The 26,684-nt window shown below is 39.1% G+C and overlaps 1 long non-coding RNA gene across 1 annotated transcript; it reads right to left on the reverse strand.

The window, feature by feature from the left end:
• Positions 1–14,314: 14,314 nt before the first annotated feature.
• On the reverse strand, positions 14,315–15,578 carry LOC110724015. The gene is made up of 2 exons (XR_002511808.1): positions 15,267–15,578; positions 14,315–14,502 (listed from the first exon to the last, which is right to left on the reverse strand). It is a non-coding gene; the product is annotated as an uncharacterized LOC110724015 (long non-coding RNA).
• Positions 15,579–26,684: the final 11,106 nt, after the last annotated feature.

Raw genomic sequence — 26,684 nt, forward strand, 5'->3', positions numbered from 1 at the left:
GAGGAAAAACACATGTTATTAAATTCGGAAATCATTACATCGAAGAGAGATATGTCCTTAGGGACTTGATTGCTAACTATTCTAGGGGAAGAGATAGAAGGAAGGGGTTCTATAACTAAAGACTTAGATAACTCTATAGGGAGAGACTCTGACTCTGACTCAGACGACTCTTCGAACATCAGTCCTTTCCCCGTTGTGATGGAGATTTTCCTTCCGCTTGGAGTAGTTATCTTGATGGTCTTGCGCTACCCTTATAGTGATCCTTCCGCTGGAGTGATGACTTTAAGGGACCAAAGCTTTCTATTTGTAGGACCGTTTGGATGAGTGAGGAGTTATCCCCTTTGTATGTTGGCTCATATTTTTCTCGCCCAAATAGCAATCCCATGACATTAATGTCAAAGCATGGGGATGCTTGCTCCTTATGAATAGGAGTTGGGATTTCATCTATAAAACAGCAATCTAGGAAGATCTCAAATCCCGGTTGCCTTATGCCATTTACGACAAACGGTTTAGGAAATTCGTAGCATGGATTGTCCTCTCCTTCTTTTATGAATTTTCCATTAAGGGTAAGAGGATACTGATCCATTGGGATTGCCTTCTTTTGGATGCGAGCGTCCCTACGTGCTTTTGATTTTTCCTGGGCGTGCTTGAGATCTTCCCGAGTCGGTTCAAAACCAAGTTCGAAAGTGTCTAATTTAAGGAGGCCAGGTGATTCCAGCGATTTTGCTATTCCTTTCTTCTTTCCTAGGGTCATCCCAGGAAAATGTCCTTATTTCTTCAGAATAGCGTTCACTACCATATTAGAGTGGTGGTCGTGGCAGAGAGGGGTCCTTTCATCTTACTCGATTAAGGAGACCTCTTCATTAAAGCCCCACAAATATTCATCATCTTCATCGTGATCCACATTAATTATTGGATTTTCTATGGCTTTAATCCTCATGGGTGAATCATCGATTGTAATGGGAATCCCTCCAACTATGGCCTTTACCTGTTGGTGGAGAGATGAAGGGACGACCTTTAGGTCATGAAGCTAAGGGCGTCCCAACAATAGATTAAATGAAGCCTTAATATCTACTACTTGGAATGTAGTAGCATGTTCTATTGCTCCCGCCGTTATATTCATAGTAATCTTACCAAGATCTTGACGACGAGTGTTGTCGTAAGCTCTTATTCCTTGCGTTGACGGGGTTAGGTCTTCATCTCTTATGCCTAGCATCCTCGCAGTTCTGAGTGGACAGACATTAATTGCCGATCCATTGTCTACAAGAGTCATAGGGACGTTCATTCTCTTGCAGACCACTGTGAGGTTTAATGCCTTATAATGATTGTCACCTTCTGGAGGTAAATCCTTGTCGGAAAAGGTGATCAAGTTGATAGGACTAGGGAGATCACTCGTAAGGAAGTTAGCCAAACCCTCAGGAGTGATGTCAGAATCTGTCCTTATCTTATCCAAGGCATTAATTACTGCCAACCTATGTTCTCGAGACATTGCTAGAAGCTTCCATACGTTCATTTCAACTTTAGTTTTCTTGAACTGTTTGACAATATCATTGTCTTCTATGATAGGTATGGGAACTTGCTGCGTGGTTGGCATAGGTTGTGTCAAAATAGGAGGTTGCATTCTCCCGAATCTTGTGAGGACGTCAATGGATGAATCTTCTTCAACCCAAAAGTCATCCATGGCATATGACACTGAAGGTGGTGGTCCTACCATGTATTTTAAATAAATGTTTTCTTCATCATTGTCCTAAACTCCATTGATACTTATGTCTTCCTCTTGTGGAATTTGGACTAGTCTTTTGTCATCAATCATTTTCTGAATTAAATCCTTAAATTTAAAATAGTTTTCAATAGTGTGACCCCCTGATTGATGGTATTGACAATAGAATCTATCGGTCCTTCTTAACGATTCAAATGGTATCGATTCGAGAGGTTTGACATCACCACTCTCAGAGAGCATATTGAACATTTGAGCATATGGAATCCCAATTGGAGTATAGAGTCTATTACTCTTCTTAGGTTTATCGATTACTTGCAGAGAAAAGGGTTTCTTCTTTGTGGATGGAATCTTGTCACCCTTTTTCTAACGCTCTTCTAATTGTTTCTTCGCAACTTCGAGAGCTTCACGCAGCAAATTTGATCCCTCCAACATAGACAATGTAAGCAATTGTATGTCTTATTTACTTGCTAGTTCTGGAAGGTTATCCATGGCATCGAAAAAGATCTCCTCTTCTTCTTCGATAGTATGGATTTCTTTGATGGGCTTGATGAGCGATGAGGGATCAACCTCGTTTTCCTCATCAGAGATGGCCAAAGAGTGAGCGAGAGGTGCATTATCTTTGCTCGACTTCTTACTGGCAGGAGGCAATGGTAGTTTGTTGTTGTCGATTAAATCTTGGATATCTTCCTTAAGCTTCCAACAATTCTCGGTAAGATGGCCCCTACCTTGGTGATACTTGCAATATGAATTGGGGTTCCAATTAGCTATCCTCTTCTCGACCGGTGGGTCCCCAAATGGTCCAATAGGGGTTATAAGACCTTTTGCATTTAATCGGTCAAATGCGGTGACATAACTCATACCTATAGGAGTAAAGTTCCTCCTAAATGGTTTCTTTTGTCCTTGATTATTCATAGAAAGGACTTCACTTAAGTTAAAGGTACTCACATTGTTTGAGTAGGTGGTTTTGGAAGAAGAAGGATTGTCGTTCTTCGTGCCTTTCCAGCCACTGTTGGAGTTACTGTTAGCAGCTTTAATTTAGCCAGGTCGTCTTCAATATTTCCAATTTCATTGACGGCCTTGAAAGTATGGAGATTATTCTGGTATTTGAGGTGCTTGGAGTACTTCTCTTGAAGGTTTTTGATGAATAACCTCACATATTCTTTCTCGCATGGCACCTCGATCATCTTAGCTGAGGTTTCTCTCCATTTATTGAATAAAGAGGTAAAACCTTCATTCTCCTTCTGCTTGAGGATTTCAAGTTCTCTATGTCAGTCTCAACTTGAATATTTCACTTGTATCTATCAATGAAAGCGTTTACTATAGACTCTCAAGTAGAGGTTCTTTCTTTCTCAAGAGAAAAGAACCATTGTTGGCAAACGGTTTTGAGAGATAGTGAGAACAAAGAGGGAAACACCTTCTTGTCAGTACCCTTAATACTCATTATTGTTTCAAAGGCTCTTAAATGAAAGTAAGGGTTGTCAGTCGCTTTGAATTTCAGGATGTCGTTGGCATTGAACTTCTGCGGAAGAAAATCCTTGTCCACCGAGACCCCTTGTGAGCTAATTCCTTGAAACTTATAGTCACTAGACAGTTTGCTTAGACTCTCTTGCATGAGATCCATCTGTTGTTGTTTCACAGGATCATCAATCTTGAGGGTTAGAACCTTTAACGCCTCAGTCACAGTAATCAGTTGGTTCCTGAGCTCATTAACTTCCTCTTGAGTTGCCATTATTGTCTTAGCTTTGCTTTTAGACATGGTCAAAGTGTACATTAGTGTGTTCTTTAGATGGTGAGTGTAAGTGACATGCTTTGACTCTTGTGTAAGACCATGGGACTTAGTGCTTAGACTTGATTAATGACTTGACAAGATATTATTACCATTAAAAATTAACTGAATCGACTAGAAAATTGTTATATTAGACATAAGGTGATGACTCGAGCAATAAACCGAACTGTCGCCAAAACGACAGGACTGACACCTCTCTTTGCAGTGTAGCGCCAGACGACAGGACTGTCGCCAAGCGCTACACTCCACAGAGTGGCGCTGCAGTTTATATCTTGGCACCATTGCTGGAACGTTGATCTGGAACTGCTTTCGGTATTATTACTCTACAGGGTATGCCTAAAGTCGTACTAAGTCAACTCTGAATAAATTGGTAAACTTTAATTACTCAAATTAATTAATTAATTAATTAGGCAAAGTTCTTTTAGTCATAAATCAGTTTATTTAATATTAGCACAATTCGAACAAACGGTTAGGAAAAAACACATAGAGTATGCACAACCAATAATGCGCAATTAGTCAAGTAGGCACAACATGATGCAATGAGTTTGCAACCTAACCATGGCTCTAGTTCTCTAAAGTTCGGGATATGGGTTAGTCAATAGGGTCCATGGTTAATTGTCCGGATGCACCGCGTGAAAGCCTAACCGTGAAGGGTTGGCGCGAGTTGACGGGACACCGCGAGTTTAGAAAAAACTCGCTTCCATGGTTTGGTGAATTCAACATTCTCGGATGTACCCTTTGTTGCTCAGAGCGTTCAATCAGGTAGATGGAGCATGAATTCCCAGGGGGTTATGTCCATATGTAGAACACATATGGGTTTCAGAAAAGTTAGAAAAACTCAATCAGGAAGAAGGATCGAGCAAATAGTGCTAAAAACTGGTCAAAATTAGAACACATATTTCTGGCTCGGTATTGGAAGAACTTGGTGCCAGCAAAAAGAGCCTAGAGCCACCTCTTAGCTTTAGCGCCTGGCAACAGAAGCTGTCGCCTGGCGCTAATGTCAAATTGTTGGCGCTAGACTTTGTTTGTTGACGCTAGTTCCTACATGCCTCAGCAGCTTTCTGTGCTCAATAAAATTTTCCAGTTTCGCGCAACATTATTTCGATCCTAGTTGTGAAAGATATTCCTCAAATTTCCTACGTGTAAAAATCATATGTTTTAACTCATTACGGATGGTCTTTCCAGTGAGATCTTTTTTTATGCATATGACAATAATGTTAATCAAAATTACGCACATGAAATAATTAGAACTTTTCGAGTCTCATCCACTCATTCTAAATCATTGCCGAAATAAATTTAAGGAATTAAAATAGAAATCCTCCCCAGTGGAGTCACCAAAAACTGTAGGAAATATTTCAATCATTATCCCTAGCTTGAACCCACTGTGATCATACACTAAAGTACGGTGGCGTCCAAATGGAAAGAAGATAGAGCAAAAGAGTCGCCAACAAGTTTTAGGAACTTGTAAACCGTTCACGAGGTGAAGGTTACCCCCCTTAACGATCCAGGAGATCCTCAACTCCAATGGGTCTGGAACCATGACTGGTAGCTCGGGGATGAAGGTACAAATCCAACCTAAAAGAGATTAAACCTGCCCTAATAATAGGCCTCTACTTTGTTTTGATCGTATTCATGGGCGCTTTCTAACTAACATGCAATCAATAGGTATAACCCTAAACATGTTTAATCTATGTTGGTTGAATATTAATGCACAAATAAATCTATTATTGGCGATCACTTGAATTATAATCAAATTAACCCTAAACAAGTACAAATTCCCTTTAAACATGCTTAAAAGGCGTGATCAAGCAATAAAAAAAAATATCAAGCAACATAATAATAATAATAATCATAAAAATAATAAACATGTCATAAAATAATCATAATAAATATCATAAAAATCATAATTAAAATAATCAAGTTAAATCATAATAATATCAAGATCCTAGGCATGATACTAACAAAATTAATAACAAACCCTAGCATGTCACTTAACATTAAAGATCAAAGCTTTAACCCTAACATTATACTAACATGCTATTACGAAGAGAATAGGAAACATCGTAGGAATCATAATAAGCATATTTGATATTATAATCTTTTCCCTAAACATAATACTAGGAATCATTCTTGTCATTCAAAACATCAAGCATCCTAAGATGATACTAGGAATCATAATAACAACCTAGATATGATTTCTATATAATAATATCAATAAACTAAATAAAGCACTTACTTGGATGCCCCGTACCTCTTTCTAATAAAAAAATACACTCGTTAGTAACTTCAAAGAAAATAATAATCAAACAATTAAATTAAATAATTGAAATTGAGATTTGGGACCAAACCCTCAGAGATATTAAACCTTTCACGTCTAGGGCGAAGGCAACTTCGAACTTGGCTAGGTGTTTCTAAATCTTGTGAATGCGGAATTTTGTTCGTAAAAAGGGTAGTTTAGAAAAGAGAGAGAGAGAATAAGCTTTAGCTTTAGAGAGAGAAGATAATTATAAAGTTGTTGATGAAAAATCCTGATTTTAGGAGGCTATTTATAGAGAAAATTAGCCAAAAAGATAGAAAAACAAATCAGAGTTTCGACGAGGAAAAAACAAGTTAGCGCTAGGCGCTAATGTCTAGCGTTAGGCGCTAATTAATTCTTTCACACGTTTTCTAAATTCATATAAAATTTAACCGTATAGAAAGACAAAATCGTATTTTCCTTAAAAACACTCTTTTATTCTGATTAAAACTCCAAAAAGTCAACAAAAGTCAATTTATCAATGCTAATTGAATTAGGAATGAAAAGAACCTTCTAGTAGAATTTAGAAGACTAAAACCATTCTTAATTGCATTAGGAATGATAAATCCAAATTAGGCCCTCCTCTAGATCATTGGGCCGCATATAAGGCTCAAACCGGGCCTAGTTTAGTAATTTGGCCAAAACTTCCTCATTATTCTTCGGAATTGGGCTTATAATATATCGTTGGAAAGCTCTTTTAAAGCCTCATCCAACTAAACCATTATTGGACCCGTGCTATGGACCAACCAAACTGGATTAGCTGTTTTCTTAAAATAGGTTTTCAAAAACAGAGAGAAAAGAAAAGAAATTAAAACTATCTGCAACACTAGACTTTCCACACTTTCACTTTATTCGATTATGATTCGACGCGAAAGGTACTCATCACCGGTTTTGGTTTTGGGGAGACACAAATGGGTGTCTACACCCACCCAGACTACTTCAAGGATGAAAGATTCATGTCCGCCTGTGGGTTAAGCACCATGTTTCCCAAGGGTAGATCCACTTGCGTCCGGCTTTTCTGTTGTTTTTCATTTTTTTACTGCCAACTTTTTATTATTTTTCTCTAAATTTTTTTATTTTCTCCTTGCAGCCGACGCCTTGAAGATGGTTGATCCGGCAAAGACTCCGGCTAAGTCTGCTGTGCAATTGCGCAAAGAGAGTGCGCTCTCTAAGAGAGCAGCCGTTGAGACCAAGGAGGCCAAGAAAGGCGGGGTAAGACCGCCTGACTTGTCTAGTTTTCCTTTAAATTTCTTCCAAGGGTTTTCGCCGGCTGGTAACATTTGGTTCTTGATTTGCAGGATGCTACTAAACGTGTTCCACGCTCCATCTCCAAGCTTTTCAAAAGCCAAGGGGAGGAACTGAACTTAACTCCGGCTGCCAAGGCAGCCAGGAAGAACCCTTCCAAGACAACTTCTACTGCCAATCCGGATCGTCTCACGACCAGTGGCAAATCACCTTCTGCCATGAAGATTTTGAGTGAAAGCTCAGAACGCTCAGGGAAGAAAGCATCGGATGCCTCTACGGCATCGAAGGGTGGCCAGCCACCTAATGTTGCAGCTGGTGCGACAACAACTGGGGTGGAGGATCCCTCTAAGCCCCATCCGGAAACCCAAGTTAAGAACAAGATTGAACTACCTTGGCCGCTTGAGTTTATAGGAGTCAAGACTAAGGTTGACCTTTCAGGGGGTTCAGTCAGCAGCCGGCAACGAATGAATGCCAACTACGCTGCATCCCTCTCACTAAGTACTTCTTTTGGTGCAGATCTTACATCCGACGAGCTGGCTCTTCCTGGGTTTGCCAAACGGATGGTGAGGACCCTCACCCGGTCGTAGAAGAATTCCATACCTGATTTGCAGGTAATGGACTTTGACCGGATAATGGGCCAACTGGCTGAGGTAAACGATTCGTCAACTAAATTATGATATTTTTCTTCTTTTTTCACTAAGTTTTTCATAATTCGGTTGCCCTTTTCTCAGGTTATGCTGAGGGAGGATGTGCTTTGGGGCCCCTGAAAACCTCAACTCTGCTGAATATGCTAATTATATGTGTGATTTAAAGATTAAAGGAGTATAGTTTAAACAGGAGGAGCTGATCCGAAGTTTGACGACTGCAAACGATGAAGCCAACAGCCGGGCTAATGACCTTGATCAAAGACTAAACGATGCTAAAGCTGAGCTCAAGGCATTAGAAGACGCTGATAAGGAGAACATGAAGCTCCGGGCAGACGTCTCCCGGTTGGAGATGGAGATTATCAACATGCGGATGCAGCTTGCAAATGAAATTGCCAAGGAGCAGAAACGGATGATGGAGGAGAATGAGCAGGACAATGCAGCCCGCCTGAAGATAACTTGGGAGCTCCTTCATCCGGATATAGAATTTGAAGTCTACAAACTTTGATATGACTACGCCACTGCGGTGTATGATGCCGAAGTGTTGGGAGAAGCAGCTCCGCCTCGCTTCAAAGACTAGGCTGCAGAGCTGGGATATGAAGTCTCATACAATGAAGAGGAGCCGGCGGAGGATGAGCAAAATGAAGGCAACCAGCCTCAGGCGGCTAATAACCAATCATAAACTCTCCCAAATGGTAAAAACCAGCCGGGTCAGCAGACTCCACCTCAGCCATAAACCAGCCTCCCCAAATTCTACGGCAGTATGCCAATTATCTTTCTTTTCCGGCTTGTAAGCCGAGTATGTTGTATTATTACCAACTGTGGAGTTGGGTTAACAATTTGTTTCTTTTTCATCTTCACCGGATGTGATTTCGGTTAATAATTATTCTGGCCTTTGTGCCATTTTCATTATTAATGTGAAGTATTCCGACTCAGTCGGTTTTTTACACATGTTTGCGTTTGAATTTTTTGAATTAAATTTTGTGTATATACTTCAATTCTTTGATATTTTGCCTAACTTATAAAAAGCATGCGGCAATTTGTAATCCGGCTGTTCTTGCCCCTTGACGGTTGTGTGGTTGGTTTCATTTCAAATTGATTGATTGGCTTGAAAACACTTGATACTTGGAGAAGTATGAGGTGTTTTAGGGCTAATCAATCACAATGGTGATTGCCCCAAACCAAGTGCATAGGCGGCCACTTAAACGGGTGCTTCAAGCCTCCTACCCAGGCGGTAATATTCCGTCTGGAATTATTGCATAGGCATTACACAAAACTCTTTTGCCCCAATTGGGAGAAAGTGTGCAATTTTGGAATAAATAATCTAAGTAAGAACTTCGATCGAAAACCGAATGATGCCTCAGGGCATCCGATATTTCGAAAACTTAATCATTATGTAGACTATTCTAGTCAGAAGGCTATGAGTTGACCAATTTGGTCGTTCAATCTTCACCGTCTATATAGGTATGTAGAGCTGACAAAGAGTCTGCTCTCTTCGAGGATTGCACCCACAGGTGTGTTGCCGGACGCCATTGTCCATGTTAGGACAGGCAGGTTTATAAAATAAGCAACCATCCGGCCATTCCTTTGGTCTTGTTTGAGACCGGTTGTATAGCTACTAAACATTTTTGTGCCTAGTTTTTCAATCTGGCCATTGGTCGCGTGTTATTTGAACGTTGAATTCACCACTGAGTATCAAACTTAAATGTTTTAGCAAATAATCCGTGTGAGTATTGCCCAGACGAAAAAGTAATTATAAAGATAACAAAACGATTTGAAAAAAAAAAGCTTGATTTCTCATTAATAGACTCTTTGTTTACAAAAATTTACAATCCTCAGAAGTAGTACTTTTTTAAGTTATCTACATTCCAAGTTCTAGGCAAGCGTCTGCCGTCTAGGGTTTCCAGGCGGTAGGGTCCATCCCTAACTTCTTCATAGATTCGGTAGGGGCCTTCCCAATTGGAGGTTAGCTTTCCAAGCTTATTGGCCCTACCGGTTGCCTCCATTTTTCGTTACACAAAGTCGCCAACATTCAAAGGGCGCTTGTGTACTTTCTTGTTGTAGGTTCTCGTCATTGTCAAAAGGTATATCTCATTACGCAGGGAAGCATTACCCCGGCGTTCAAGGAGGGAGTCTAATGTCAGCCGTATGGCCTCCTAATTTGCCTCTTCATCATAAAGCATGACTCTGAGAGTCGGCTCGTAATGTTGAATGGTGTAGGGAATAGTTTCAAGATTTTAAAAATCCCACTAGCTTGAACCCCATTGTGATCATACGCTAAAGTACGGTGGCGTCCAAAAGGGAAGAAGATAGAGCAAATGAGTCGCCAACAAGTTTTTAAGTAACTTCTAAACCATTCACGAGGATAAAGGTTACACCCCTTAACGATCCAAGAGATCGTCAACTCCATAAGGTCATGAACCAAATAAGGGTCCGGGGATGATGGTACAAATCCAACCTAAAAGAGATTGAACCTGCCCTAATAATAGGCCTCTACTTTATTCTGCTCGTATTCATGTGCGCTTTCTGATTAACATACAATCAATAGGATTAACCCTAAACCTGTCTAATCTATGTTGGTTGAATATAATCTATTATTGGCGATCACTTGAATTATAATCACAATTAACCTAACAAGATTATTAATTATCTTATTAAGCGTGGTTACAAGTACCAATTTCCCTTTAAGCATGCATAAAATGTGTGATCAAGCAATAAAATAATAATCAAGCAACATAATAAATAATTATAAATATTAGGAAGAGAATATATGAAGCATCATACTTTTAATCATACTTAATATTAAATTTATCCTAGACATGATACTAAGAATCAAAATAACAATCTAAGCATGATATCTATATCATAATATCAATTAAACCATTAAAGTACTTACTTGGATGCCTCGTGCCTCTTTCTAATAACAAAATACACACGTTAGTAACTTCAAGGAAAATAATAATCAAAACAATTAAATTAAATTATTGAAATAGAGATTTGGGACCAAACCCTCAGAAATTAAAACCTTTCACGTCTAGGGCGAAAGCAACTTCGAATATGGCTAGGTGTTTCTAGATCTTGTGAATGCGGAATTTTGTATAAAAAAAAGTAAAATATTAAGAATGCATGAATGAATGTTGATGAAAGTTGAATGAATAGAGATGAATGAAAAGGATTATTTGACTGTAGATGAATGCTAATTGGTGAATGATGAAGATAGTTGATGAAGACTTAAGAATAAAGAGAATTGGTGAACGATAGATGTAGATGATTATTGAAAACGGAGTTTTTGATACGATATTTATAGAGAAAAACATCCAAAAAAGACAATTTATCAAAACAGAGTCTGAAGACCACAAAACTAACTTGGCGCCAGCCCTGGCTCATTGGCGCCAAGACCAGTGGCTAGCGCCAGGCGCCAATGGCTGGCGTCTGGCGCCAAGGCCTGGGGTTGGACGCCAAATTGGCTTTTAACGCGTTATCGAAATTCTGATAAAATTCTCGTACTGGAAGATAAAATAATATAATTTCAGTCGAAAATGCTATTTGATCTAATTAAAACTCTGAAGAATCCTAATTGAATTAAGAATGATAAGACCTTCTAGAATGTTCTAGAAGACTAAAACCATTCCTAATTACATTAGGAATGATAAATCATATTAGGCCCTCCCCTAGATCATTGGGCCGTACTTAAAGCTCAAACCGAGCCCAGTTTAGTAAATTGGCCATAAATTCCTCAATATTCATCGGAATTGGGCTTATAATATATCGTTGGAAAGGTCTTTGCAAGCCCCATCCAACTACACCACTATTGGACCCATATCATGGACCCACCAAACTGGATTGGCTGTTTTCTTAAAATAAAGTTTTCAAAAATAGAGAGAAAAGAAAAGAATTAAAACTTTCCGCAACACCAAACCTTTCCACACTTTCGTTTCATTCGATTATGATTGGACGTGAAAGATACTCATCACCGGGTTTGATTTTGGGGAGACACAAATGGGTGTCTACAAATGGGCAAGACGACTTCAGCACCGTATACCATAAGAAATGGGGTTTCACCGGTTGCCCCTTGGCGGTTGTCCGGATGGCCCATAGGACATGAATCAATTCTTCTTCCCATAAGCCACCAGCTCTCTCAATTTTCTTTTTAATGTCGTCTGAGATAAGCTTTTTGAAAGCTTCAACTTGGTCATTTGCTTAAGGTCGGTCGACTAATGCAAAACAATGTGAGATCCCTTGATCTCCCAACCAAGTCTTAAGGTGAGACGTTTCAAACTAAGGGCCATTATCGAACACCGTAGACATAGGTACCCCAAACCGGTAATGATGTTCTTCCAAATGAAAGAGATGACATCCTTTGTCTTTATTTTTTGACCGGCTCAGCCTCCACCCATTTGGTGAAGTAATCCACAGCCACCAAAATATAACGCTTTCCGCCTGGTGCAGGCGTATAAGGACCCAAGATATCCATGCCCCACTTAGCAAACGAGACTGGGCTGTGGATTGCCGTCAGATCAGTAGCCGGGCGGTGAATAAGCTTGCCAAACTTCTGGCATTTGTCACACCTCTTCACTAACTCTTTAGCATCTGCTTCAAGAGTAGGCCAAAAATAGTGCCGCCTGGCTCTGACGGCTAGGGACCTGCCGCCTATATGGGAGGCGCAGTATCTCGCATGCAATTTTTCGACAACTTCTTTACCCTTTTTTTGGGTAACACACTTCAATAAAGGTTTCAAAAAACCCGCCTTGAAGAGCTCTTCATTTCTCATCTCGAAGTTTGCTGCTTGTTTCTTCATAACGGCTGCCTCCTGTTGTGAATCAGGAAGCGTGTCGTTTGTCAAATATGCCCGGATGCCATCCATCCAGGTGGAGCTTCGGTCAAAGATTCCAATGGGTTCTTCATATATACTTCTTTTTTCTAGAACTTCCCAAAACACTGACTGAGGCGTATCAAACCAGGTGGAAGATGCCAGTTTAAACAATGAATCCGCTTGGTTGTTATCTGACCTGGGCACTTGCCTCAGACGGAATTATCCAAGTGCCCTAGCCTCTTCTTTGATTGCCTGAAGATATTTGATCATAGTTGGATGAGTTGCCTCATATTTTCCCTCATACTGGCTTACGACCAACTGCGAATCAGAGTAGGCGTCAATTTTTGTTGCTCCTGCCGCCTTACACATGCATATTCCGGCTAGCAAGGCTTTGTATTCCGCCTCTTTATTCGAGGCCTGAAACTTAAACTGTAGTGCATATTCAAATTTGTCCCCCTCAAGGGATATATAATTCCTGCACCACAGCCGTTCTTTGTCGAGCTCCCGTCTACATACACTTTCTGAACCTGATCAATGTTATCTGGAGGAACCGGTCGTGTCATTTCAACAATGAAGTCGGCAAACGCCTGACCCTTCACTACCTTTCTTGGTTCAAAAGTGATTTCAAGACTTTGCATTTCAATAGCCCATTTCAACATTCTACCGGATGACTCCAAGGTAGACATTGGCCGCTTGAGGGGCTGATCGGTGTAAATTACAACTAGATGTGCCAAAAAGTACGGCTTCAGCTTCTTGAATGCCATATACAGAGCAAGGCTAAATTTTTCAACCATGGGTACCGGATTACAGCATTTTTTAGCACATGGCTAATGAAATAGACCGGGAGCTGGATGTCGTCTCTCTCAACAAGGAGAATAGCACTAAGGGCATGGTCTGACATGGCTAGGTACATGTATAACGTCTCTTTGGGCAGAGGGCTAACAAGCCTTAGCAAAGAGTGCAAGTGCTCTTTCAGCTTTTGAAAGGCCGCCTCAGCATCATCCCCCCATTCAAATCTAGTCTTCTTCCTGATTGCTTAGAATAAGTAAAGGCATTTGTCACCTGACCGGCTGAGGAACCTCCCCAATGCCGCCAAGTAACCGGTTAGTCTCTGTACTTCCATAACACTGTGGGGTGACTTCATGTCAATCACCGCCTGTATCTTCTCAGGGTTAGCCTCTATCCCCCTTTGATCAATCAGGAATCCGAGAAACTTCCCAGACTCAACACCAAAGACGCATTTCTTGGGATTTAACATGACCTTATGTCACCTGAGTGTGGTGAAGGTTTCTCGGAGATCAGCAAGGTGATCCGTCTGTTGCTTGGATTTGACTATCATGTCATCAATGTACGCCTCCACATTCCTCCCAATTTGATTACTGAAGAATGTATTAATCATCCGTTGGAATGTAGCCGGTGCATTTTTCAAGCCAAACACTACTACAAAAAGTAGTAAAGAGACCCGTGTAAAAAAGCTTTACAAACCGCCAAACAACGGGTCTCTATCTAAGGGGTTTGTCAGACAAACAAACCGCCTCTTTGGAGGGGTATGTTTTAAAAAAAATAACAGACCCGTTAATTAAGAAGTCAGGTTTGTCAGACTAGTAAATTGAAAAATTATTTATAAGGATAAGAGACCCGTTATCCAACATAATGGGTCTTTTTGGTGGGGTATCAAACAGACCCCATATGCGATATAACAGGTCTCTTTCTTCTTTTTTTTTGTTTAAAAAAAAAAATTTCTCGTGATTTTTTTATTATATATAATATTTTGAAATTTGAATTTCATTGCGTTATTGAATTAACTGAATAAAATGTAAACTTTGAATATATAATTAAACAAACCAACATAGATTAATTATTGAAATTTACAAAATAATTACTAAAATTTACAATTGGTAGCTTATTAAATAATTTACAAGTATATACTCCATACAACCATACATTAATAGTGTATCTTGTACTCTGTATTCCTTCCATGATTATCAATAGCATAACCTGTTCAATGATATAAACAATATTAGGAATAATTATGCCCAATAATATAATAGTAGTAGGAACAATTATGCAAAATGTTATGCAGTTATATGAAATTAAAATATAGCTTGCTAAATTAAGAGCCCATAAACAAGTTAATGTTCAGTAAAATAAAGAGCAATAATCTAATTTAACATTCAAACTAAAAAAAAATCAAGAAATCAGATAAAGACCAGAACACCAACAATTCAACACGACTAGACTACCTCCACACCCATATAAAGTATAAACCATCCTTAACGGCCCAACCCTCCTAAATACCCTAGCTGCCGCCACTGCCTCACCGCCAAAAACAATCTAAAGCTTTAAAAAAAAACTGCAAATTCTACTACACAATCTTCGGACCTTTCTGATATAGATCTTCGGACCTTTCTTATATAGATCTTCTGACCTTTTCTCTAAAACTCTAGATCTATCTCAATGATTAGAGCACAAATTACACAATCACATAATATTTCAATAGATCCAACAAAAGGATTATAATCAATATAATGAAAATTAGAATTCGAGAGTATAAAAAGAATCACAAACCTGTTTTCATTATTTCCAAAACAAAATGTAAAATTAAACAAAAACCAAATCACAAAAACAAACCAAAAATCAAACGAAAACACAACTCACAAAACAAACCAAAAACATCTACCCACCACCATCGCTAACCCAAAGCAACCCAGAAAAAAACAATAAATTTCGAACAACCTTAGTGAAATTCACAAAAATTGTACCTTGAATGATTAAATCTAGATCTAATTGCACTAAAGCACTTTGAAACTGTCGTCGAAGGATAAGCAAAGAGAGATCTTGAAGGTGGAGACTTTTCAAAATACAAGGAGCATGCATATGCTCGAAGAAGTCGTTGATGAAGGTGGAAAATAAGGAGATGAAGCCATAAATAGGAGGCGAATGAGAAATGAGTTTTGGAGGAAACAAATTAGCAAAGGAAGAAGTCGTTGATGAAGTGATAAAAAAAGAGATGCAGAGGAGAGAGATTGAGCAAAAGGATGGTACAACAACACGCATAAATAATTGAGAAGTGAAAAAGGAAGGTAAGAGACTCGTTGCTCTTACAATGGGTTTCTCATCTCACTCCTATCAATAAAGTTAAGGGCCCAAGGGCTTATAAGAGACCCGTTATCTCTATTAAAGGATCTCTTACATCAAACATACCTGTTAGTTAAGATAACGGGTCTCTAATTAGGGGTCTTTTTCCACTTTTTGTAGTAGTGAAACGGCATCACAGTATAACAGAATAACCCCTGATCAGTGATGAAGGTCGTGGCATGATCTGAGAAGGCTAGGTACATGAAAAGCGTCTCCTTTTGCAGAGGGCTAACAAGCCTCGCCAAGGAGTGTAAATGTTCTTTCAATTTCTGAAAGGCAGCCTCAGCATCATCTCCCCATTCAAATCTAGTCTTCTTCCTGATTGCTTGGAAGAAGTAAAGGCATTTGTCACCTGACCGGCTGAGGAATCTCCCAAGCGCAGCCAGACAACCGGTAAGCCTTTGAGCTTCCTTGACAGTGCGGAGTGACTTCATGTCAATCACCGCCTAGATCTTCTCGAGGTTAGCCTCTATCCCCCTTTAATCAATAAGGAATCCGAGAAACTTCCCAAACTCAACACCAAAAACACATTTTTAGGGATTTAACATGACCTTATGTCGCCTAAATGTGGTGAAGGTTTCTCAGAGATCATCAAGGTGATACATCTTCAGCTTGGATTTGACTATCATGTCATCAATATACGCCTCTACATTCCTCCTAATCTTATTAATGCAGATTGTATTAATCATCTGTTGGAAAGTAGTCGGCGCATTCTTCAAGTCAAACGGCATCACCGTATAACAGAATAGCCCCTGATTAGTGACGAAGGTCGTCTTCTCTTGATCTTTTTTCCACAGGGGTATCTAATGGCAGCCGGAGTAAGAATCCATAAATTTCATCAAGGCATGCCCGACTGTGGAGTCGATAAGGTTGTCGATCTTTGGAATCGGGTAACTGTCCTTTGGACATGCCTTGTTTAAGTCAGTATAGTCAACACACATGCGCCAAGTACCATTCGGCTTCTTTACAAGAACCACATTCGCAACCCAATCATGGATGTTACATGGCCGAATGAACCTGGCGTCTAACAGCTTTTTGACCTCGGCAGCTGCCACCTAACTTTTTTCCTCGCCGTGATTTCTTTTCTTTTGCCGCATGGGCTTCTTTTTTGGATCCACGGCGAGTTTGTGGACAACAAGATCCGGGCTGATGCCTGGCATCTCTTCCACTTCAAAGGCAAAAATGTCCTTGAATTTCTTCAACATAAGGTGTAAATCTGCACCAAGCCTTTCATAGGCAGCCGCCCCCACCTTAACACTTCACTCTGGCCGGCTGTCATCTAGAGGAATATCAATGTGCTCACCTGCCGGCTGGGGACGGAGATCATCTAACCGTTCCTCGGTCAGTGATTGCTATTTCTTTTCCTTCTACACCTCCACCAGCTATTCAGTTTTTCTTTTCATTGCGGCTGCTGGAGGGGGTGAATCAGGGTCCTTAACATTGTCAAACTCTTTTGCCTCCATCGCCTATCCGGCTACAGCAACAGTAGGCTTAACATCTAAAAGATACCACTCCCTTGCCGTCTTCTAATCCTCGTTGAGGGAGTGACGGGCGTTAGAACGGTCGCACATTCCACACTCAATCAAATAAATTTATAAATCCTAAAACTAACCCCTAAACAAGTCTAGTGGTAAGTTCGGAGTCGAACCACAAGGAACGGTAATGCTAGATTGTTCTTAATCTAATGCCTAAGCTATGCCGAAGTCGATTTACGGATAAAGGACACTACAACTACACTAAAACACATATAAAGAACAAGGTATGATAAAGTCTACTAGGGGAAAAGATCCACTTAGAACAATTAATAAGCTAATGAGAATCCATTTGATAATCAATCATGCAAAGAAAGAATTATAATGAGAATTAACTACACTCAAAAGTAATCTCTCAAATTCCTAGCCTAGATCCCTCATTGACTAGGTGCATAGAAGAAAATTACCCAAAATGCAATCAAATATATCAATTCTAATTCACAATCCCTTGTCAAACTAAAACCAATATGCAATTAAGTGTGCTATCATGGGAGATCAATCCAATCTAAAACAAACAACATGCCAACATCAATTCAATCAATTTAATCACACAATTATCATCAAATTTATCTCAAATAACTCAAATAATCATTACAAAGTCTCACTCAACACCTAGTAGAAGGGAAACTACTCAAGCATAATGAAAGCAACTAAATAAAGCAATAAGAGAAGAGAAAGTAAGAAATGCTCATTGATATAAGGTGGAGATCTTCAAATTCCTCATTTGATTATCCAAAATCCATGAAAACCATTGTGCTCCTCACTTTCTCTCTCTAAAATTTTGAGAGTTTCTCTCTCTAAAACCTAAAACTAACCTAAAATCTATTCTAAACTGAAAAATCTTTTTCTTTAATGAGCAAAAAAACTATTTATACCCCTTACAAAATTGCTTAGGAAGCTCCGCAAAAAGTCAGCTGAAACGGGAAAAGGTCCGACCGAACTCTGGGTAGGTTTGGTCGGACTCAGGGTAGGTTCGGCCGAACTCAGGGTAGGTTCGGTCGAACCTCCCTGATCCTTGTTTGGTCGAACTTTCCTGGTTCGACCCCTCCTGTAAACATGCTGAAAACTTGGTTGAACTGCCTTAGAGGTTCGGTCGAACTTTTCAAAAGTTTGACCACACCTTGGTTCGACCGAACCTCTTAGAGGTTCGGCCACACCTCCTCTTGAACTTCCTCTTCTTGCTTCCTCTTCTTCCCTTTTTCTCCTCTTGTCTTTGTCCATGCCTCCATACTTGGCCAAGGGGCCTCCTACCGTGCTTAGGACCGTCATGGAACCTGCAAAAGATAGCAAAGATCACGAGAGCATGGGGATAATAAAATTATGCATAAAGATTATCAAAACAAGCGCAAATAAGCATACTTTTCATCCATAAAAGAAAAGGAAGCCATAAGAGGAGAAAAGAGGTAGAAAAACCAAAGAAAAACAGGAGAAAAGAGACCAATACACTACCCCTAAGGGTAACATAAATGTCACTCATCAAACACCCCCAAGCTTAACTTTTGCTCATCCTCGAGCAAAACAAAACAAACACAATGGAAAACGATGTATATTTTTTTTTTTTTAAAAAAAACAATAAAATAAAATAAAACTAGAAGAGAAAGAATATACACTAACTCACTTTCGTAGGAATCACGAATGCATTTAGCGCATGCATCAAGCACTTTAAACCCCATAGATCGCTCTAGAGGACGAGTATGCTCTCGTAAGGGTATCCTAAGAGTTTAACCCATAACTCTTGACAAAAATCAAGGCAAAGCAATAAACAAATAGATAAAATAAATTGAAGTAAAAGAGAGGTTACAAGCGTTCTTAAGTGGATTTTTACAATGGAACAAGCACTAAAGAATGTCAATCTTTCTAAAAAAAATAAAGGTATGCACGTTCTAAGATGTCCAAGGTTGATTGAAACATAGCATATGCTAAGCATAGAGAACTAACGGAAACATATTCCACCTTTTGTTCCAACTAATCAAACCACAACCTCTCTACAAGTTTCAAATCCACTTTCAAGTTAGCTTCTCATGATTCCACGAAGGAACCGGAAAATAAGTAAGAAATTCAAAACATGAAAAGGTTACCCAACATCTTGGCTATGCAAACTCGCTCTATAGGCTTGATTCCTATTTCCTGCCACAACTAAATGACTTAACCCTCTAGGATCAAAAGGACTTTCAAGGTTGTAATACACAGGCTAGGAGAGTAAAGGTGTGGAAAACTTTTGAAATTGGTGGTAAACCTACATGTGAAGCTCGGGTGGAACTTTTTCCACAAGATCCAAACGAATCCAAAACAAAAGTACCAACTATGCTCATAAAAATAAATTTCCCCAAAGCTTATTTAAAACAAACTAACAAAAATAGGGAAAAAAAAAAACAACTATAACAAAATCATTCTGTGCTTTTCATTCTTCTTTTACCTTTTTTTTCATTTAAAAGTCCTTGCCTCTTTAACTTTGGACGACTTTTTCTCAAAATGAATTTGCTTTTATGCACAAACTTATATACAACACATACTTGCTTTGCAAATAAACTCATAATTCTAAACTTGCACCATAAACAATAAAACAAGCTCGAAAACTAAATTGCTTCACAAAACTAAAGGTAGAAAGTGAAACCAAGGCTTCAAGGCTTGTATTGTGGCTAGAGAAAAGAAGGTATATGGCTCAAAAGGGCTAGCAAGAGGGGCAAATATAAACTAAACTCAAAAATAGAAAATCTATCCTATAAAAAGAGAAATTCCTTTGTCATCCCCTGAAGTGGCACGGTCGCGATCTTGGGAGCTAAAAGTCAAGTTCTAGATACGAGAATGCAATAGCCAAGGATCCAAATATGCCGCTCAACAAAGTATGATGAAGGCTTGAACAATTTACCTCACTAGGGATAGCAATAACTAACTCTTGATTTCATATCCACCATAGAGAGCAACTCCATCTTACCACAAGCAAGTGAACTAGGGCTTCATGGTCTCAAAGTTCTTAACAACTACCTTAGCATATCATATCCTAGAGTCAACCTAACACATTCTCAAACGGTGCATACCTTTATAATTTAGGAATAAAGACATTCAAGAATACAAGTCCAAGCATATTATGTCAAAAGTAAGAACAAAACAAAACACATTGCAAATTTGCCTTGATAGAAACAAAATCTTTTTGGAATTTTCAAAATAAAGAAAATGGAAATGCATATACAAATGTGCATGGAATATATGAATCAAAATTCCACCAAACATGATAGAATACCCTCCCCCAAGCTTGAATGAGGCAACATGCTCAAACTTTAAACCAAAGAATCCATGGGAGGAGAAAAGAAAGAAAGTCATCCAACCAACCAACATATGTCCAACAAGTCACAAATCATTAGAGGAAGAGCAAGGAAGGATATTACCGGATATTAGGTGGGTATAGTACCCGCAAATGACCCAATTAAACCTTCTTGAAGCCGACTACCTCTAAAATTGAATCTTGTTTTCCATGTGCTAGCAAAAGTGGAGTCAAACTTCCTTGATTCTTGATCCAAACCAATGCATAAGAGTATATTAAGTTATGTACCTAGCACCAAGCACACAAACATTTCCATGAGGCCAAAAACTATTCTAAAAATAAAAAAAATGAAAGCAATAAACACGGGTTACTTCCCGAGAAAGGCTTGCTTAAGGTCCAAGCTTGACCGCTCTAGTAAATAATATTGCAAGGATCGTAAGAGCTTATCAAATGCACTACTACACATTTCATAAGAAAGAAGGTAGGAAAATGACGGGAAGATAACGTGCAACAAGGATAGTGCACGCAAATGAGGAGAGAGATGCCAAGAAAAAGAAGAAGAAGAATCAAAAGAAAATTCAACAAAAGAAGAAGAAGAAGAAGAAAAAGAAAAGGAAGGCAAACTCTCCTTAAAATGTTTTTTGGTGGCAAAATCACCCTTTTCCTCAATAATCGATGAGTGGGGAGCTTGAAGATCACAAATAGAAAGCGGGTCCCCAATAGGCTCTTTGAGAAAAGAAGGGAGTGACATGGGATATGAGGGAACATGATCAAATTTTCTTGAAAATGGAATATGATGACGTGGGGGGATAAGAGAAATGGTCTCACAAATGATCTCATTTTCACCAGCTTGTCTCTCATCACTAATAAGGGAATGAAAATTAATCATTGAATTCTCAAAAGAAGAACACTCGTGATCTACATCTCCCTCAAACAACCAATCTCCAAGAGAAACAACCTCATCTTCCAATTCCCTATCACGACGATAAACAACATTTCCCTTAGAAATCTGAAAGCCTAAGATCTCAAAACCATGCATGAATGGATGCAAATTCATCTCAAATTCATCTCTTTCCCATGAAGCATTCTCAATGAACTCACTCAAAATGTCATTATTTTTCATTTGAACCTCACAAAATAAATGGGACATAATCTCAAATGATTCCAAATACTCATGAATAGAGGAATCACAAACATGCACTTGGTCAAAATAAGAAAGAGGGTTTTGATTCATAAAATCATCATTTAATTCACTCTCAACTCTCTTTCCTTCACTCAAAAGCTCATTGTTGTCTTCCTCACAATCTTTTGATTGCACAAAAACATCATCATCATCATCTTCAATACACACATGGGATTAGAAAGATTCAAGATCATGCAACAAAGATGACAATTGGCTTTCTAGCTCTTCCTTTCTCCTTATTACCTCCTCAATACGCTCTTCACTCCTATTCATCATCTCCAATTGACTTCTCATAGAATTTAAAAACAACTCCTTACTTGGCCTAAAAGTAGAATCAAGCTCAACACACCTAATAAGGGATTCTAAATAATCAATCGGACACTCACAGGATGAAGAAAATTGAGGGTTAACAAGGGGAGAAGGATCACAACCAAGATTGTAAGCATCAACTTTAGAAGGATGAGTATAATCATCATCACGGGGAAAGGGGGCACAATCAAGCATATAAGATTCATTATTGGGAGAAAAAGGTACATCACAAGAAGGCATGCTAAATAATGAAGAATAATGAAACACACCATGCTCATCAACATTGGAATGCACCTCATCATCATGAACAATACGGGAAATAGAGTTGAAATCATTTGTTCTAGGTTCACTAATGAGATCATGTGACAAATCATGGGAATGCATGCTAACATTAGAAGAATCGACACATTGCACATCAATATTAGAAACATGATTACCCTTATTGTAAACATCCCTAGCAAACCATACATAAAAATCCCAAGCATCATTAGTTGATAATGCTTTAAATTCACCATTATACATGCTTTCAACAATATCCCTAGTTTGCTTATTCAAACCAAAATAACAAATCTCAGAAGCCTCCCAAAGACTATAACAATTACGATCTACAAGTCCCTCAAGTCTATTGAAATAATCACAAAAAGGCTCATTATCATATTGAGGAAATGAGAAACATGCCATTTTTTAATAATTTTTTTTTAACAAAAACAATCAAACAAACAAAAAATAAGTAAACAAATAAAAAAAAGTATACACAAAGACCTAGACTCAAGCAATCAAAAACAATCAAGCATTGACATCGTTCCCCGGCAACGGCGCCATTTTGACGGGTGTTAGAACGGTCGCACATTCCACACTCAATCAAATAAATTTATAAATCCTAAAACTAACCCCTAAACAAGTCTAGTGGTAAGTTCGGAGTCGAACCACAAGGAACGGTAATGCTAGATTGTTCTTAATCTAATGCCTAAGCTATGCCGAAGTCGATTTACGGATAAAGGACACTACAACTACACTAAAACACATATAAAGAACAAGGTATGATAAAGTCTACTAGGGGAAAAGATCCACTTAGAACAATTAATAAGCTAATGAGAATCCATTTGATAATCAATCATGCAAAGAAAGAATTATAATGAGAATTAACTACACTCAAAAGTAATCTCTCAAATTCCTAGCCTAGATCCCTCATTGACTAGGTGCATAGAAGAAAATTACCCAAAATGCAATCAAATATATCAATTCTAATTCACAATCCCTTATCAAACTAAAACCAATATGCAATTAAGTGTGCTATCATGGGAGATCAATCCAATCTCAAACAAACAACATGCCAACATCAATTCAATCAATTTAATCACACAATTATCATCAAATTTATCTCAAATAACTCAAATAATCATTACAAAGTCTCACTCAACACCTAGTAGAAGGGAAACTACTCAAGCATAATGAAAGCAACTAAATAAAGCAATAAGAGAAGAGAAAGTAAGAAATGCTCATTGATATAAGGTGGAGATCTTCAAATTCCTCATTTGATTATCCAAAATCCATGAAAACCATTGTGCTCCTCACTTTCTCTCTCTAAAATTTTGAGAGTTTCTCTCTCTAAAACCTAAAACTAACCTAAAATCTATTCTAAACTGAAAAATCTTTTTCTTTAATGAGCAAAAAAAACTATTTATACCCCTTACAAAATTCCTTAGGAAGCTCCGCAAAAAATCAGCTGAAACGGGAACGACCGAACTCTAGGTAGGTTCGGTCAGACTCAGGGTAGGTTCGGCCGAACTCAGGGTAGGTTCGGTCGAACCTCCCTGATCCTTGTTTGGTCGAACTTTCCTGGTTCGACCCCTCCTGTAAACATGCTGAAAACTTGGTTGAAACTGCCTTGGAGGTTCGGTCGAACTTTTCAAAAGTTTGACCACACCTTGGTTCGACCGAACCTCTTAGAGGTTCGGCCACACCTCCTCTTGAACTTCCTCTTCTTGCTTCCTCTCCTTCCCTTTTGCTCCTCTTGTCTTTGTCCATGCCTCCATACTTGGCCTAGGGGCCTCCTACCGTGCTTAGGACCGTCATGGAACCTACAAAAGATAGCAAAGATCACGAGAGCAAGGGGATGACAAAATTATGCATAAAGATTATCAAAACAAGCGAAAATAAGCATACTTTTCATCCATAAAAGAAAAGGAAGCCATAAGAGGAGAAAAGAGGTAGAAAAACCTAAGAAAAACAGGAGAAAAGAGACCAATACACTACCCCTAAGGGTAACATAAATGTCACTCATCAGGGAGCCAACAAAGCCATCATTCTTTTCATATATTAGAAACATGAGAGCTAGGATGAGGACGACCTTGCACTCATTCAGAGTGGGTCGGCCAAGAATGATGTTGTAGGCGGTCTGCTCTTTAACCACCAGGAACCGGATGACCATGTGTCGCCCTTTTCCCTTCTCTCCCATCCGGATGGGTAAGTTAATTTAACTGACTGGGTGCATGACCCCTCCTCCAAAGCCAACTAGTTGATGGGAGACGTCGTGCAGGCTATCCCGCTTGTAATTAAGCTGAGACAGAAACTTGTGGCTGATGAGATTAGAGGAGCTACCCGTGTCTAGCAGGATCCAGCCAACCAGCTGGTTGGCGACCTTGCATTCAATGATGAATGGGTCGTCATGCAGTAGGAAAACTTTGCCCTGATCCCTCTCAGTGATAAGGACGTTTGGGAATGTCCCACTAGAGGACACTTGTCCATCATCAACTGAGCGGATCATCCTCTTCAGATGATCCTTGGTGCCCCGAATGGTCGGACCACCGCTTGTGAATCCTCTTGCTATAGTGTAGACCGGGTCCTTGTCGGTATCTGAGCTACTAGTAGGCTGGACACACTAGTGGAAAAAAGGCCAACCGTAACGGGCAAAAAGGGCCCATCCGTAACGGGGAGCGTCCGTTACATATGCGGCCGTTACGGATGGCCATGGTTATTCATAACGGACATTGTCCGTTACAGTAGACACCCATTTGTGTCTCCCCAAAACCAAAACCCGGTGATGAATACCTTTCATGTCAAATCATAATCGAATGAAGTGAAAGTGTGGAAAGTCTAATGTTGTGGTTAGTTTTATTAAAAATCCTTCTTTCTGTTTTCGAAAACCTACTCTATTTTATAAAATGGACAAATTGTCAAGAATAAAGTGACCTTTCAACGGTCTTTCAAAAATAAAATGACCTTTTGATTATTTTAAAAAAAAAATGACCTTTGACATAAATCTGCTCAAAGTAGAACAAAAAACCGGTAACTTGTTTTAAAGGTTAAAACTGGACACGTATCTCTTTGTGATTCGTTGGAATTTTTTTTTCAATTTTAAAAAAAAATTGATTTTTATTTTTTAAAAAAACAGTAAATAAAAAAAAAAAAAAAAAAAAAAAACCCTCTCTTTCCTCCTTTACCCTTCCTCCTCCTTGTGAGCCACCTGAATGGCTCATAACCACCACCACCTCTGCACCTCACCGCAACTATTCACCTCCCCTCCCTTTCGAAACCACCTACAGCCCCCGAAAACCACCCCTTAAACCACCAACTCTTCTTGAAATAACCCCTAAACCACTCCAAACTTTGCCGCAGCCCTCGACACCACCCCAAACCCACCAGCAGCCCCAGATACCACCCTCAAACCTACCAGCAGCCCCTTATATCACCTTTTAACCACCCAATTCCCTTTAATTTGAATCAACGTGAGACCACCCAAAACCCTCCTCACCCACCAAAACCACCCTAACAAACAAACCCACAAACCAATTTGCAAACCAATCCGCCTCTAACCAACTAGCAACCCATTCAAAAAATCCAATTTAACCGATCGAAAAAAAGCCTCAATTGCTGAACTCCACCCGAAAAGGGGGTGGGTTCAAGGTGGAGTTCACCGCAAAAGAAAAGGGTAGGGCAATGCGGGGTTTTGCAAGTGGGCTGGTGACTGGGTCAATGTATGCGAGTAGATTGTGGATTAATGGGGTGGTGATGGTTTTGGAGGCTTGGCGGGTGGTGGGAAGGGTGATGGTTGAGTGAAAGTTGTTTTTTTTACAATTAAAATCATTTTTGTAAAAAAGAAAAAACTTTTAAAAAAAAACTACTAATCACACTGTGACACGTGTCACAATGACCTATTCAATAGGTTACCAACCGGTTCAATTCTATTTTGAGCAGATTTATGTCAAAGGTTGTTTTATTTTAGAATAATCAAAAGGTGATTTTATTTTTGGAAGACTATTGAAAGATCATTTTATTCTTGACAATTTTTCCTTATAAGATAACCGATCCGGTTTATTTTGGTCCATGACAAGGGTCCAATAATGGTGTATTTGGATTGGTCTCAAAATGAGCTTTCCAACGATATATTATGAGCCCAATTCCGATAAATAATGAGGAGGTTGTGGTCAAAATACTAAACTGGGCCTCCTTTGGTTTTTATATGAGACCCAATGATCTAGAGGAGGGCCTATTATGAATTATCATTCCTAATACAATTAGGATTTATTATAGTTTTCTAGAATCTTTTAGAAGGTTCTTTTAAATCCTAATGGGGTTAGGATTGATAATTATGTTTTATGAGTTTTATTTGGAATAAAACAAGTGTTTTGAATGATATTACGATTTTACCCTTCGTATGGTATTTACGACTTCATTTTATCAAAAAGTGAATTCCGCGTTGAAAACGCGTGGAAAACCTTCTGCATCGCCAAACAACAGGTTTTGTCGCCTAGTG

The sequence above is a fragment of the Chenopodium quinoa genome, unplaced genomic scaffold (assembly GCF_001683475.1).
Source record: "Chenopodium quinoa cultivar QQ74 unplaced genomic scaffold, ASM168347v1, whole genome shotgun sequence".
Taxonomy (NCBI): domain Eukaryota; kingdom Viridiplantae; phylum Streptophyta; class Magnoliopsida; order Caryophyllales; family Amaranthaceae; genus Chenopodium; species Chenopodium quinoa.